The sequence below is a fragment of the Sinocyclocheilus anshuiensis genome, unplaced genomic scaffold (assembly GCF_001515605.1).
Source record: "Sinocyclocheilus anshuiensis isolate Anshui unplaced genomic scaffold, SAMN03320099.WGS_v1.1 scaffold55, whole genome shotgun sequence".
Classification (NCBI taxonomy): Eukaryota; Metazoa; Chordata; class Actinopteri; order Cypriniformes; family Cyprinidae; genus Sinocyclocheilus; species Sinocyclocheilus anshuiensis.
In genome coordinates, this window is record NW_015549647.1 from 2,198,272 (window position 1) to 2,214,321 (window position 16,050).

The following is a 16,050-nucleotide window of genomic DNA, read 5'->3' on the forward strand; positions in this document are numbered from 1 at the left end:
TCTTTCTCTGCAAAATGGCGGAGTGATTCTGCCTTTCACAAGATATCCAGTGCCAAATCGTATTAACAGAACAATGGCTTGTTTTATACTGTGAACAGCTGATCACAGAAGACTGATTTCTGGTTGTTAGGTTTGAGTCAGCAGCAGAAGGAAGGTTTACCTTTTCAAGCAAATCTGAAGGGTCAAAAGTTAAGGGAAATGCAGACAGTTGAAACAGCAGCTTGTAGTACACTGTACTGTGAATATGTTAAAGCATGAGGAAAAACAAATCCTGGTTACCAAGTTACCCATTAATTTCAAAGAAAAAATAAGAAAACCTGTGTTAACAAACTGACACCATAGGGCAATTTTCAATACCTGCCAAAACTTGAAATGTTTGATGTGCACACTATTTCAGTGAAAATAAATGAGTAACTATTGTAACTAGGATTTTCTGACACTTAACTGCATGTTATTTGCAATTAAATGAAAATGTCTTATAGTTTAAAATTATATTAATGCAATTAGTTGAACTTGTAGTGATTTTTTTACCTACCAATGTAAGACTAATTACACATTTGTAATGATCAATTTGCAAATTAGTACATTTTAATTATATTAACTTTAAATGTAATATTAAATACAGGTAAAACTTTGAATTTGACATTATTACAAAGTGCACTTTTAAAAGTATACATAAATGTGTTAAGAAACAGTCATGAAGGTGTATTCTTCAAGTATACACAAGAGGCCTTTTATTTGACTAATATTATATTATATTATCTACAAGTTTTTTTTTAAATATACTTTTAAGATTAAAAGTACACTGCAAGTGCAGATTCAATACAATTAAGCAAACTTCTTTTTCACAAGGGTATAGTACCATTCATAAAGGTCAAAAAGACTATGTATTAGAGCATGTGTGCAGTGAGAAGGATACAGTCGACGATGCATCCTCCCTGGATGTTCCCGCTTTGAGAGAAATGAAGCTGAATAAATTTCCCAAAGCGACTGGAGTTGTTGTTGTAGACTGTTTTGGCATTTCCAAATGCTTCCATGATGGGGCTGAAAAAAAATAAAGGTTGTGGGTTTGTTTGTGCACATAAAAATGCTTAAGCTGTGTGTGTGTTAAGGAATGTGTTTTACCTGCTCTGTACGATGGCTTGCTCCACGCATGTAATCTTCTCCGTAGGCGGCGTCCCGGCAGAGTTTTGGCTCATGACAGACAGGAACTGTAGCAGTAGTTTGGTGCTCTCTGTTTTCCCAGCTCCACTTTCACCACTGGTAAACACACATGCACACATTCATTTGTGACCTTCACTGACATTTGTGTTACCCTGATTGAATTTGCAATGCTGTGAAATCTGATAGCAGTTTGTGGGTCTAAGCCACAACTACTCAAACTCAGCCTTTAGGTTTAACACAAATGAGATTAGTAAACTAAGATAATAATGGATCCCCATCAGTCACCGAGTAAAGCCAAAAGCGAAAGATAAATTCTTTGTATGGTCATACTCATTCCAGTCAATGAATGAATCAAGACTTTTAGCACTTTATGAGCACATTTTACTGAAAATCTCCTATTTACTATTTTCATGTTCGGCAAGTTTGTCTGCTTATTTAGATCAAATAAAGTGGTTGAAGGTCTTATATTACCTTATTAGCACACATTGGCTATCATGTCTCTTCCATAAGCAGCGGTAGCACTCATTGGCAATAGCAAAGATATGTGGCGGCAGCTCGCCCAAATGATGCTGGCTGTACAGCTCCACTGCGGAGAGATCATACAGTCCTCTGATCTGCTTATAAGGATTCACGGCCGCCAGGATAGAACCTATGTTAGTCTGAGAGACAAAGAAAAAATGGCAGTAAATCAAGGAGTATTGAGTATAATAAAGCCACCAAACAGTAAAACAATAAAACCAGCTGAAACCATAACTGAAACAAATGCACACACATTTTTGATCGGTGAATATATTAAAAATTTATAGCCACAGATAAAGAGACATTTCAAGGGAACTTTAATAATCAGTATGTGATTGGTCTTATTTCACAGCTGGTTGCGTCAGTGGGTTGTGAGAGGATTGTGGATGATGTGTGTCCTTGTCTATGAGCACTGTGACAACATAAATCCATCTAATTTAATACTGACTGAATGGTCTTATTAATGTTTTTATGTGTGGGTGTGTGATTGTAATTTTCATATACTGTGGCTAACAACACCCATGCTGACTGGCAGTAATATGATTTACTGATCTTAGCTATAGCAGTGATGAGATTAAATTGAGACATTACTGGATTCCTGGAGAGGCACCAAACACATCTAGACCCAACATTATGGACACTACACAAAAAAAAATAAAAAAATAAATCATATCATATCAAATCAGTATATTATCTGTGGATCTGAAATTGTGTCAATGTTATCCTTACAAAAAATGTTTTTGCTCCTGCCCCAAGAGGGCGCTAGAGAGAAGAGTCATTCTCATTCAGGTTGACAATGTCCTGGTGTCTCAGATAAATCAGATAACTGCTGCTATCAGGCATCAACCTCAGACGCTAGCAATGCAATGCATCCTGGGATAGGTGAATTACAGTATCCATTTACCAAGATGGGATAAGAGAGACCCGTCACATTCACTCCACTGGGCACAACATGACACAAATCTGCAGTCTAAAACAAGATCAACAATACAGCTGCAAAAAGAAGCCTCAGATGCTCTTTTATTTTTTATTTAAATAACAGGGAAATTTATATAGCTTATTTTCAGGCACTGATGGTGAAATGTTATTTAGCTCTTCTAATAAAAGCATTACACTGACCTTCGCTAATCGTAGAAACATCCATCCATAATTTCCTGCATTGCATATGAGAACTAGACGGATTCATTATACCATGTCTCATAAAGCTTGCCATTTCATTACCAGCACAAATATACCAAGATAACAACCATATTATCTCACTTGTTCGAGCAGATTATTGGACTATACTCTGAAATAGGTTTAGAGTTCATGACGTGTTTTGGGTGTAGATGACTGTCGGGTGTTTTTGTTCACAGCTGTTGACTGAGGCTTTATAAATAGTCCCAGTGCCTGTAAAAACGCCACTTATTCGTGGTAAAATACTTAAACAATACCAAACAATTTGATAAATTGTAGTAGTCTGGGCAATATGAAATATAGTAATGTAACTTTATTAGTAAAGAATTCAACTGATGTGTGGTTAGTTGTGGTTACTGGTAGGTTTTTTATTTTATAATGACTTTTTTTTATTTTTGAAGATGGCTCATCTAATCATAATTTAGTGCCAAAACTATACATTTTATAATGTGTGAAAAACAATATTTAATTTTGTATGATACATGATATTGTAGTGTCTATTGAATCACAGGCACTAGGGCTGTATGCAATAAGAGATTCAAATATGGCCATGTCAGAATGCTGGCCAAATTAAGAGACATAAATACAATTTAATAAATACATTTTTCAAATTTTATGTTCTACAGAAGAAAGAAAGTTAATACAGATTTGGAACGACATGAGGGTGAGTAAATGATGACAAAATTTTCATTTTGGGGTGGACTATCCCTTTAAAATCTCTAATTCCAGCTAGTGCTGAATACTAAATCAAATAATTATATAACGTAATACTAAATAATACATGTGTTCAGTTAAGTTATAGCACTTTATCACTAGTTCTGGGTTAGTTAAAACCTGCCTGATGGAAGATTAAAAAGAATCTGAAGCTGTGCAATCATGCTGAAAACCTCCAGTATACTTGTCTCTGTCCCAGTCAATCCTTAGAAAGAAGGATTTACTGGCTTTATGGTCTCTTTCTATGGATTTTGCAAAGGTCAAGCTCGAAGTTTAGATCATGCAGACAGTGAGTCATACCAGTCCCTCCAGGCTACAACTCTAAACCAGCAGTCTGGGATGTATGGCTCTGTTTAGACCAATGAGGTTCCAGCCTGCACTCACCACCTGATCACGTGACCCTTCTCTTTGTCAACATCATCAGTTAGACCCTATAGTGGCACACATTTATTTAAACCTGTCCAGAGTGCATATTCTTTGATTTATCTCTGTCTCACACACACACGGATGCTGTTACAGTGTGTGAAATATACAGTACATACTGTATGATGAATGATAAAAGTGAGTTGAATTACCCATATAAGAGCATTATTGCAAGTTTAATTTTAGAACAGATGGTTAATAGTCGGATTCTGGATTTTGCAATTCAAAACCCAGTGCTATTTTTAGCATAAATTCTACTCCCTAATAATAAAAAGTCTGTCCATTGAGCACTAGCAGAGCAGTTTTAATCTTCTGTTGGTATTTAGGCTGATAAACTCAGCTAAACTATAAGATAAACTAAATAAAAGCAGACGCTGAAACATTTACACATTTGGGCTATCATTTACACAACATATTTTCATATCAGTTTTGTCTGAAAACCCAGTTTGGGATGTATTATGTTTCGGATGTTTTTCTTAAAGAAGGAAAATTCCTTAATCAAACAGGGTTTCCTTTCAGTCTCAGGCCTAGATGTTTTGAGTTAATATCACTCTGCTAAACTAAGGAAGGAAACTCCGGTTCCTCTCTCAGCCAGTCAGATTGCTGTCCACCCTCAAACTCAGAATACAAAACAACACAGGATTAATTACACAGGAAATAGGAGTGAACCCTTGCGCATTAACTGCCATCCTGACCTACTTTTTCACAAAGCACTGGCAGAAAATTTGGAAATGGAGAAAATTTGGAAATCTCAATTTATATATATTAAGGATATTGACATTAATGATTGTAACACTTGATGTAGAATGCCTAGATGCTTATTTGTTCATTTTTCATTACTTATATTGGTCAGTACAGTATTCATGGGCTTCAGGCACGTGACTTTTTTTTTGTGGCCGCCATCTTTAGGACCTTTGCGTAGCCTCTTTCTGGTGATCGTAAGCCAGAATAGCACACTTCACCACCAATGAAAAACAACGGTATTTAAAGAAAACAGATACTTTAGGATTAAATCCTTATTTACTGTCAAGCGAACCGCTGACTCCACTAAAGTCTAGTCAAAACTTGTCAAATTTGACGTTTGCTGATATTTACATCTACCTCATCCACAATCCCTCTCCATACACCGGTGACCCAGATAGCAAAATACACTCGGGCCAGTTTCAGTTAAATTCTCATCTGCCGGAGACTTACCCTCGGCTCGGCCCGGCTCCATCTGCCGCACTCGGCCTGGATGCCTGTGTACTCACTGCCTGATTCCGGGCCGAATCAATCTGGCCATGCGACCTCCGTTAACTTGCTGACACTGCAGCATCCAAGCTGGAATCGGCCCATCGCTAATGTACACAGCGCGTGAGACGTGGCCCAGTTATTTCTATATCTAATGTACTGTTCATTAATATTTCATTAAAAATGTAATCCATAGCCAAATCGCTTACTTTCATTTCAATTATATAGATTATAATGCATAAATAACATGACTTAACTAATCTGTAAACATCTCATTATTATGAATGCAATTTTAAAGTCCATTAAATAACTCGCTTGATCAAGCTGGCATGAGGAAAATTTATTTACACAACAATTTATTTACAAAACCATGCAATTACAGCAAAAAAACAGCAGTTATACAATAAGTGTAGATAAAATATTTAGCACATTTTGCAAAATTATCCATGCATTTACTTATGCTTGGGTTGTAAAATTTAACAAGTAAAGGTTAAAACATTAAAACTTAAAAATTGTTTTGAACAGCACATTGGTAAATGGCAAAGTTTTGTAATTAAATACATTTTGTACTTGGCAAAATAATTAAAATCATTACCTAACTATTACTATGGATCATTTTTGAGTGAATCAGTGACTGCTGTTCCTTGGTTGTTGCTCATTTTCCAAATCTTTTATCAGGAGTTGTGGTCATTGTGTAACATCTTTCCACATCTTAATCTTTGCTTGGGAGCTTTCATTTCTGCACCTGTAAAGACCAAATAACATACAATTATCTATTACTAAAGGTCTATCTTAATGCACCAAACTGAATGAAATTAAAATATATATATTGTAATTGTAGTAATTTACATGTTGTTTGACGGACTATCTACAATGATAGCACATTAAAGTAGCTGTGCCCCGCAAGATTAATATTTAAGTTGTGTATCATCCTTTGTGGCATGTTAAGAGAAACAATCAGTTATTCCTGTGTTTCTCTACATGCTGAGTGAAGAAGAAACTAAAGTAGCAACAGAAGTGATAAACTGTGATTCTGTGTTGTAGTCAGTTACATGTGTTTTAGCAGAGGTGAGCACCTGTACAAGTCTGCTTACATTTAGCAACTGTAAAAGCAGGACAGAGCTATTGCAGATAGTCTCAGACATACTGATTGCAGTGCATTCACATCGTAAAAATCACTGGAACTAGCTTATGTATTTAGTTAACTGAGGTTATTTGAAAACAACGATCTTCTATAGCATTATAATACTAATGGTACAAACAAATCCTCTTCACTCTAACTTCCTTGAAGTAATATGAAATAAAATCAGGTTTTGCTTATTAGGATTACATTCATAAAAATAAGAATGTGGAAACTAAACCTAAAATACAAACCTTTCTCCTCGTATATGCTGGACCGTCATCCTCCTCCTCTTCTTTATCATCTGTTTGTTTGCGGATCGGAGTGTTACTCATCAAAGTTTAGTGCAGCGTAAACACTCTAGTTTCACATTACTGTCCTTAGATCAAATATCAAAAACATCTCATTCATGTATTAGCTTTAGCTGGTAAGCACAACGAAAGTTTTCGGCCAAAGCAAGAAAGCCGCTTTCGCTGCAGTCTCGCACACGAATTAAACTTTTTGCACGTTCCTTTATGAGCTTATGAGTGCCTGCTAAGTAAAATACTAAAATGTAAATGTGCATCGATGCTTACAAGAAATATTTAACCAAAATGATCCCATACATCCACATCTCTTGGTAAATAAGCCACTGTGATTTGCTGTTACCACAGCTCACAGCACAGCAGAAAGATGCCATGTTGCAATTCGGTCCTACAAATGTTGGCTGCACCACTCTGTGGTGTGTGCGGGGGGGTCTCGACTCAAACTAACAGTGCCCGCATTAGAACCACAGCTCAATGTGTTGGAGCATGTGTGCGAAGCACAAGGCCACAGCTCTGACTAATACATTTTTTTAATCATCCATTGTCTGTAGACCAGTCTTATTGCAATACAATTAAATTATGAAATGCATATAATATACATGAGATGCATGTAAGAGACGTATAGCATTCAAGGTTATTATAGTTTTGCATTTTCACATTTGTTTTTATTTCAATAATAATTTCAAATATATTTAACATAACATAGTTTTGTTTTAGTTAGTTTCAGAAATGATTTTATTTTTTTACAGTTTAGGTTTTATTTTATGGACATTTCTATTTCTTTATATATACTATCGGTCAACAAATTTGGGGTTGGGTAAGATTTAATTTAAAGGGGTCATATGATGCGATTAAATTTTTTCCTTTCTCTTTGAAGTGTTACAAGCTCTTGGTGCATAAAGAAGATCTGGGAAAACTTGAAATCGCATCATATGACCCCTTTAAAGAAAAATATTCTATACATATTGTTAACTCAAGGGGGCGTGTGAATACGTGCAACCACACGTGCCTACATATTTCACTGTGCAAAACTGAAATAGTAAAGGCAACACAATGGAAAAAGGCAATATTGGATAAATGGTTATCAGAGAGTGAATCCGTGGGTGAATGTATTCAAATTCTGAATGGGTTATAGCCTAGAAAGCGAGCAAAGAGCGCTCCCCCTGATAATAATTAAAAAGCATCTCAGTTCTTTGCGATCTCATAAATTTTTGTTATAATCAATAAAGGTCTACACTACTGCACAATTAATCACTTATTTACATTGTGTGTACATTTTGTTTGTTCTAATGAGGATTCGTGAGCATGCACAACTCAGAAAAACTGAACAAAACTCCTGCTTTATGAGTGGTGAGTGGATTCTAACTTAAACACCTCTAATTGGCCATTGCGTTCACGAAATCAACAGATATGTCTGTGATTGGCTACAAGAAACTGGTGTTTTCTGCCGCGAGACAGGCTGCGCTCCAGACTTTGCTCCCACAGCAAGTCGACACGTTAATTTTTTAAAATAAAAACTAGACAAGTTGTGCACTGAGGTAGACCTGCTATTTATTTTTATGCCTGACGAAAAACGTGCACATTTAAAGATTCAGTGTGTGTTTTTGTTTTGTCATCTTAATTTGTTAATTATTTAAATGAAAAATATTTAGTGTAGGCCTATTTATTTTATTCTTTTTATTTATATTATTTTATTCCGTTTTTCTTTGTTTGCAGAAGTGCTGCAGGTGTGTGATAATTCAGACATGTGTGAATTCAGGTTCTGTTATTGCTCTGTTGTTCTGTATCCTGCTGTTTGCACATGTTAAAATAAATCAATTAAAAAAAAAATAATAATTATATATGTATATATATATACAGTATGTGTGTGTGTGTGTATTTTTAAAGGGTCACAGACACTCATCCATATATATATATATATATATTAATGGGTAACAGACACTCATCCATTCTATTATTTATTTAATACTAATTTAATATTCTAATCTTATCAGTTAACAGTTAATTTTCGGATAATGAGTGGCGGTTGTAGGTCGGGGAAATTAACCGAAATATGCATCCCTAGAGTAGACAGATAAAAGCAGAAAAAATATCATATGGCTTAACAATAACATTATAGGGAACTTCAATGTGGTTTAGATTAAGATATCTAAGATGTCTTAACTGTTTTTAAGAGGACAGGACAAACCTAAAGACATTTGTAGCAAAGTTGTAGCATACAATAATAACCCTGATAAGGTCTCAAGGACATTCATGTGGTCAAGCGTCTGTAAGATTCTTACATAGATGTTGTCTTTCTGGTATCGCTGATGAAGGTTGTGCATGATGGCGGCCTCATGGAGCTCTGCCAGCGTGGACATGTCCTCCACTCCATCAATGCTGCTCTGGTGCATGGGGGACACCTTCTCCCTGTTCACCTCCGCCTGCTGCAGGTACACCGCCTGAAAGACAGAAACAGACAGAGTAGGCTTAACAAAATAACATAGCTTCCATGCACACCAGCCTGCTGGTACACACACAGATGCATGAGTAGTATATCACAAAAGGGGAGAGGATCCTTCCTGGGCCATTTTAAGGGAATGCCTACAGTTGAATAATGCATTAGTCAGACAGCAGGGTTCCCGCTTTTCTGTTCTGTGGAGTTTCAGCATGCTGAGGCCTTTTCTTTACCCTTTATACCCACCAGGCACTTCTTGACAAAAACACCAGACGTTTTGCCAAGTAGAGAGTACAGTCTGGCCTATTTAAACTCAGCAAAAAGGAAACTCTTAATAATGCAGGAGTTAACATTAAACATGTTTTTGCATGTGTAATATGTAGCTTATAAATGTCAGTGTTTATATTAAAGGGATAGCCATTGAATTCCATAGTATTTTTTTCCATACTGGAAACAGAAGTCATATGGAAGTCAATGGCTTCTGTCAACTGTTTGGTTACCAACATTCTTCAAAATATATTTTTTTGTGTTTAACAGCTGAAAGAAATTCATACATGTTTGGAACAACTTGAAGGTGAGTAAATTATGACAGAATTTTCATTTTTGGGCGAACTATCTCTTTACAATTTTACAATAGGCAGTATGCACAATACAGAAGAAAAGATCTGCCACTACTTCCTTTACAATGTGACTTTAGTATTAAGAGACAACTATAATTAAGTCATCTGTATGTTGATTTCCTCAAAAATGAGGGTCTGAGGGGTTGATAAGAGTCATAATTTTTTTTTTGCAATTTGGTGATGCTATTGCTGCAGAAATTACACACTTCAGATTTAATATCCATGTAAATTACAAGAACTTTGATAAAAGGTTATTTGCTTTATTTGAGTGGACAGAACAAAAGGATGAGACATTCTCTCTCTCGTCCTCAGCATTCATTTCATTTCTGCTGAAACCTCACTCGTGTTGCCCACTGCCACAGTAACCACAGAGCACAGCCCAGTTCATGAAGAGAGAGCTGAGAGTCTGATAGATTAAAAATCAATACAGCCACTAAAGCCGCGTTTCCACCGAAATTACCCGGAACAGTTGTACCAGGAACTTTTTTCCCCAGGAACTCCCCCACCCAGACCTGTTGCTGTCTGCGTTTCCACTGCAGTCTAAAGTACCGAGAAGAATAGGCAAATAGTCTGGTAACGTAGGTCTGCGCGCGTTTCAATACCAAGTACGCAAATTTCGGACTTGCATCCTCGGTAGTTCGGACTTCGCGAGTTCGACTCAGGAGTGTGAACTCCCGCGGATGGGAGGACGCAAGTCTGGTAATTCTGCAAACAGCAGCGTACTTGATAACATCAGTCAGCTCACCTTGGCTACTGCAATTTTCCTCACTGTATTTACAATAAGACGAAATATATCAAACACCACTGCCCCTTTTCATTTTCATTTAAACATATTAATAGCCACAGAAATGTTCAGGGAACGTACATGTCCTACATTACAATGAAACGAAATATTATATCAAACATTGCCTGTTTTCATTTTAATTTTAACATATTAATAGATTAATGATATTAAAAGTGGGGGGGACACGTCCCCCGCATCCCCCACGTAATCTACGCCCCTGCATTAACAGTAATATTTATTTAAAAAAAAAATGCAAATGGTGGTTTAAATACAATGCTGCGTGAACTCAACCAATCAGCATGTTCAGCGCTCAAGTCCTGCCCCCGAAAGTTCCGGACCTTTGAAAAAGTACTACCTCACGAGCAGGGACTTTCTGAGGGGCAATTTTTTACCCGGAACTTTATTTAGATCCTGGTTCCTGTGGTGGAAACACACCGAGTACCGGCCCAAAATCCCTAGTTCCTGGGGAAAGTTCCTGCAGTGGAAACGTGGCTTAATGTGTGTGTGTGTGTGTGACGTTTACTTCAGGTATGGATTTATTAGCTGTTTCTATTCAAACCCATTAAATCAGCCACAATTATTTTAAGTGCACACACATGTACATATATCCCAGCACTGGAGAGCAAGGCAGAGAGAGAATTATGTTCGCCTTTGTTACATGCTGTTAAATTGGGGTTGACAGACTGAAGAGAAGGAAAGGTCAAAGTTTATGAGCTGAGACAAGTTGCTGCTAATCAATACAACTGACGGTAATGACACTGACCTTCCAGAATCCTGGATTAGCAATAAACTAATCAGAGTCTCATCTCCCATTCCCTTTAGTTGCGCTCGCACCATGGTGGATTCGCTATTTACATGGCAGAATTTACAAGCAGAAAAACTGAACGCTTCTCTAGCGAGGAAACGGATATGCTCGTGCGCGTAATTCTGATACATGCAATGACTATCCATTATGACATGTAGGCATTTTTATATTTATGTACACAATAATAATTTCAACACGCCAGCAATGCGCCTTAACACACCTCGTTTTCAGACCAGCATGCCCATGGGCGCACAAATGGGCGCAAATTCATTTGCTATTTAAACAACGTGGCGCAGGACATGAAAATGATAACTGCGTCGGGCTGAAACTAGCAAAAAACACTTGCGTCGCACCTGGCGCCGCATTGTGCCAGGTGTATGATAGAGCCCCATAGACTGAGCCATTGACCAACAAAAACCTGGTCTAAAGTCTGGTGCAATATTTTTTCTTTGCGCCTATAGGCGGGTGCACAACATGCGTACACTTTGCTTATTATACACACGGGGATGCGCAGCAGCACACAAACTTTTTTAAAAATGAAAAATTAAATTGCGCCATGTAAATAGCGAACCCGCCATAGCGCGAGCGCAACTGGCTTTTAAAGGGGATGGGAGATGAGACTCTGATTGGTTTATGGCACGTTACGCCCAAAACACACCCATTAAGAGAATAGGGACAACTCTTTTAGACTATGCGCCCGGCGCGCCGAACATTTTTCCCGTCCTTAAACTAGCAAAAGTGGATTCGGACACGCCTTGAGTGCACCTGCGCCGTGCACTTTAGACCATGCACTTAAATATGGCCCAATGTGTGCAAAATGATAAAATGGAATGTTTCCAGTTCGAATAACCAAGAAAACTTTTTCTAAAACATAAAAAAAAAACCGGGATATTTTGAACATTCAGAGAACATTCAGAAATAAAGTTTTTATAACTTAATGGGAACATTGGAAAAACATTTTTAGAACATATTTTTGTTGGCTGGGCAGTATCTGATATGTATTGGACATGTATTGGTTGTATGTGTGTGTACCGACTTATTTTGGGGACAAAATTGTACCCAGAAGTGAACTAAACCTGACAAAATCTCTTAAAACCTCCTTTTCAGGTCATCCTCATTTGTAAAAATGGTATTAAAAAAAAGTAAAAGTGTGTGTGTGTTTTGTTGTGATTCTGTGATGATTGTAAGTTTAGACGCTGAAAAGAGAAGATGAGGAGGTCTTCATGCTCCATTTTCTCCACCCACCCACACACACACACACACACACACACAAACACACACAAGCACACAGCCGCTCCATCTCTCTCCCCTCAGCGCATGGATATTCCTGCAAATCTGTTTGATGTTTGAAGCTGCTTTGCATGATTCAGATGAAAGCTGAAAAAAGACCATGAGAGAGAAAGACTATAAGCACCAGTGACCTACATTTACACGTATAGAGAAATAGAAGTGCAACAGAATGTGGGGGTCCAGAGATGCATGTTTAAATTTCAATTAAAAGCAAGGCCCACATGGAGTGAGACACTGAAAAACACTGAGATGTGACATAATGGTTAAAGACATCTGTCTGTCTGTGCATACAGACCAAAGGTGATATCTAAGAAGTAATAAAAGAACATGTCCTGTGTGAATAACCCCTGAGTCTACCTTTAGTCTGATGACCAGCTGGATTGCTGGGGACTGTAGGCCAGTGATGTGTATTTATCTTAAATAGAAAATTTTCGTAACATTAGAAATATCTTTACTGTCATTTGTAATCAATTTAATGCATCCTTGGTTAATATAATTAATTATGTCTTTTGAAAAAAAATGGTACTAACTGCAAGTTTTTAAAAGGCTAGTGTGTGTGTATGTCATTAAATGCAATAAATAGTATACAGCGCGCTGCTAATTCTCCCACCACCTCTACTCCGTGTGTTTCTCTGCACAGGCCCGGTGCACATTGATGAACTGTCTTTAACTGAAAAATTAGTGTTTACTATTGTCATTTTGCATTATTGACACACTATTTTCCTAATTAATGCTGTTCAGTTGCTTTGACACAATCTGTATTGTTAAAAGCGCTATATAAATAAAGGTGACGACTTGACTTCAATAAACAATTAACATATTCAACATATTAACATTTTTATTTGATTGATGGCCATTAATTAAGCATGATTCTATAATTTTTCATTTTCACCTCATCTCATCCACTGAGCTTAGATTCAGCATCTGCTGATGTTTCTCATTGTGAAGTGAATTAGAAATAGCTTTCACATACATGACGACACACAGAAAGGCCATCTCAGGAGGGGGTGGGTGAGATGCCTTCGAGCGCTGTAGCTCAGAGTTGCATGTGAACTCTTATAGTTAACTTCTGTAATTAAGGTCACAGCCTATATTTGTGCCTCAGAGTTCTTAAATCCTATAACAAACCTGTGAACGCTTTAGGTGAACTTGCACACACACACACACACACACACACACTGAAGCACTGAAGCAGAAGACTCACCTCAGCGTGAATGGTAGGAAGGAGATACTCACTGACCAATGCTCCGGAGGGCACACACACAAATACACATCCACCAAAAAAAACCCACCTACATTTTTTTCCAGCTGATACAGAGGAATATGGGAAAACACACCAGATTTACTGATATACTGACAAAATATAGAAACACATTGACTTGAAATTAAATTCAACCTGAAAGGACAAGGCCAAAATTATGACCACTGACATTATGTGACCTTTTTCACATCCTCAACTTCAGCCTGAAAGGACAAGGTTGACAATACAATCTTATACGATGGAATCAAACTCTATCAACACAATAAAGCCCTGTGACAAAGTCAGAAGAACCCTGCTAGCATTACTACACTACAAAAACATTTTATGCCATTTTAAGTCATGACATTTATGATATTTATGTATTTATGACATTTTAAGTCATGAGAAGGTTATGATAGCACATTTACCCCATTTTTTTAAAGGAATAGTTCACCCAAAAAATGTCAATTTGCTGAAAATGTACTCACCCACAGGCCATTCAACATGTGAATGGGTTGGTTTCTTCTAATGAATCCTCTGCAGTGAATGGGTGCCATGAGAATGAGAGCCCAAACAGCTGATAAAAACATCACAAAAATCCACAAGTAATCCAAACAACTCTAGTCCATCAATTAACGTCTTGTGAAGCAAAAAGCTGTGTGTTTGTTGCTTCTGGCTAAAATATAAGTCCTCTATCCATAATATTGCTTTCTCCAGTGAAAAAGTTGCCTCATTTGAATCGGGAGAGAAATATGCACAGATCAATCACCATTTACAAGTGAAAATACAAATACACACCTTTTCACTTCAAAAATGTTAACTGATGGACTGGAGTCGTGTGAATTACTTGTGGATTATTGTGATGTTTTTATCAGCTGTTTGAACTCTCATTCTGATGGCATCATTCTCTTGCATCCATTGGTGAGCAAGTGATGTAATGCTAAATTTCTCGAAATCAGTTACAATGTAGAAACAAACTCATTTACATCTTGGATGTCCAGATGTTGAATACATTTTCAGCTAATTTTAATTTTGGGGGGACCTATTCCTTTAATATACAGTATTTTTGTATTATACATGTTTTTTTTATTATGTTCATTTTTATGCAACATTTTTAATGTATTCATGTTGTTAGCAGAAATGTAGCAGGTTGCATCTGGTTGAATTTTGGTCTTGGTTACATTTGTATATCTTAGTTGTTGTTTCTAGTACATTTTTAAAATGTTTCAATTCACATGTACAATCCACACAAGCATGCATGCACAGCACGCATCCTGTTCCAGTAACTCGGTCAGAACCACTGCAAGAATGGGGTCACACCCACCCTTAACTAAATTATTAACCAAATCAGAAACGAGAGCGAGAGAGAGAAATAAAGCGAGGGAAAGAGTGAGAGAGATGTCCGTTTGCATCCAGCCCTGTACTATACCATGCTTTAAAATCCACATAAAAATTCAGCATTCTCCAACAGGGTTGCTACTTCAGAACAAATCTCCCACACATGCAAAACTATTTTTCTACCCCTTTGGACCAAGACAATAGGATTAGCTCTGGCCCAAAACAATGGGTGAGAAGACCTCCAGGAAGACAGTATGGAAGATGTTGGGGTTTCCTGGAGCGGTTGCCTGAGACCTAGTAGAAGGTTGGATCGGTGTATTGATTTATGGAGTAGGGTTTGGACTACTGCAGAGAATTAGGGCTGAAACGATTAGTCGACATTATCAATTATCACAATAAAAAATTGTCGACAAATATTTTTGTTGTCGAGTAGTCGTTTGATCTCATATAACCTAATGCAGTGTTTCCTAACCGGGTTTGGCTAGATGTATTTGGAGGTTATTGCTCACGTCTCATTCGGCACAAATCCAAATGTTTCCATTTTTCGAGTAAGATATAATCCACAAAAGTGTTTACTTTTATTTTTGCACACACAATAAAAACAGAAGATTTGTGCTTTGTAAAATAAAGCAAACAAACAGAATGCACGTTGTCATCCTGTCCTTTCCGTGAACTTGTTTATGGAGCGCCGCGCCACACTTCTGTTTTAAATCTGTTAGCTTAATTATTTAAGTCAGATATATTTCGCATATTTTTTTTAATGAAAACAAATTGTTATTTTTATTTTAGGCCTATTACTTACATAGGTTATACATTTTCCTTAAAGCATCCCATTTTGTCCCAGGGCTTGAAAACCTGTGCCTAGGCTAGTTAGGTCCTGCAGAA

The 16,050-nt window shown here is 37.2% G+C and overlaps 1 pseudogene; it reads right to left on the bottom strand.

The window, feature by feature from the left end:
- Positions 1 to 16,050, bottom strand: part of LOC107660057 (unconventional myosin-X-like) — a 68,475-nt pseudogene that overhangs the window by 20,958 nt on the left and 31,467 nt on the right.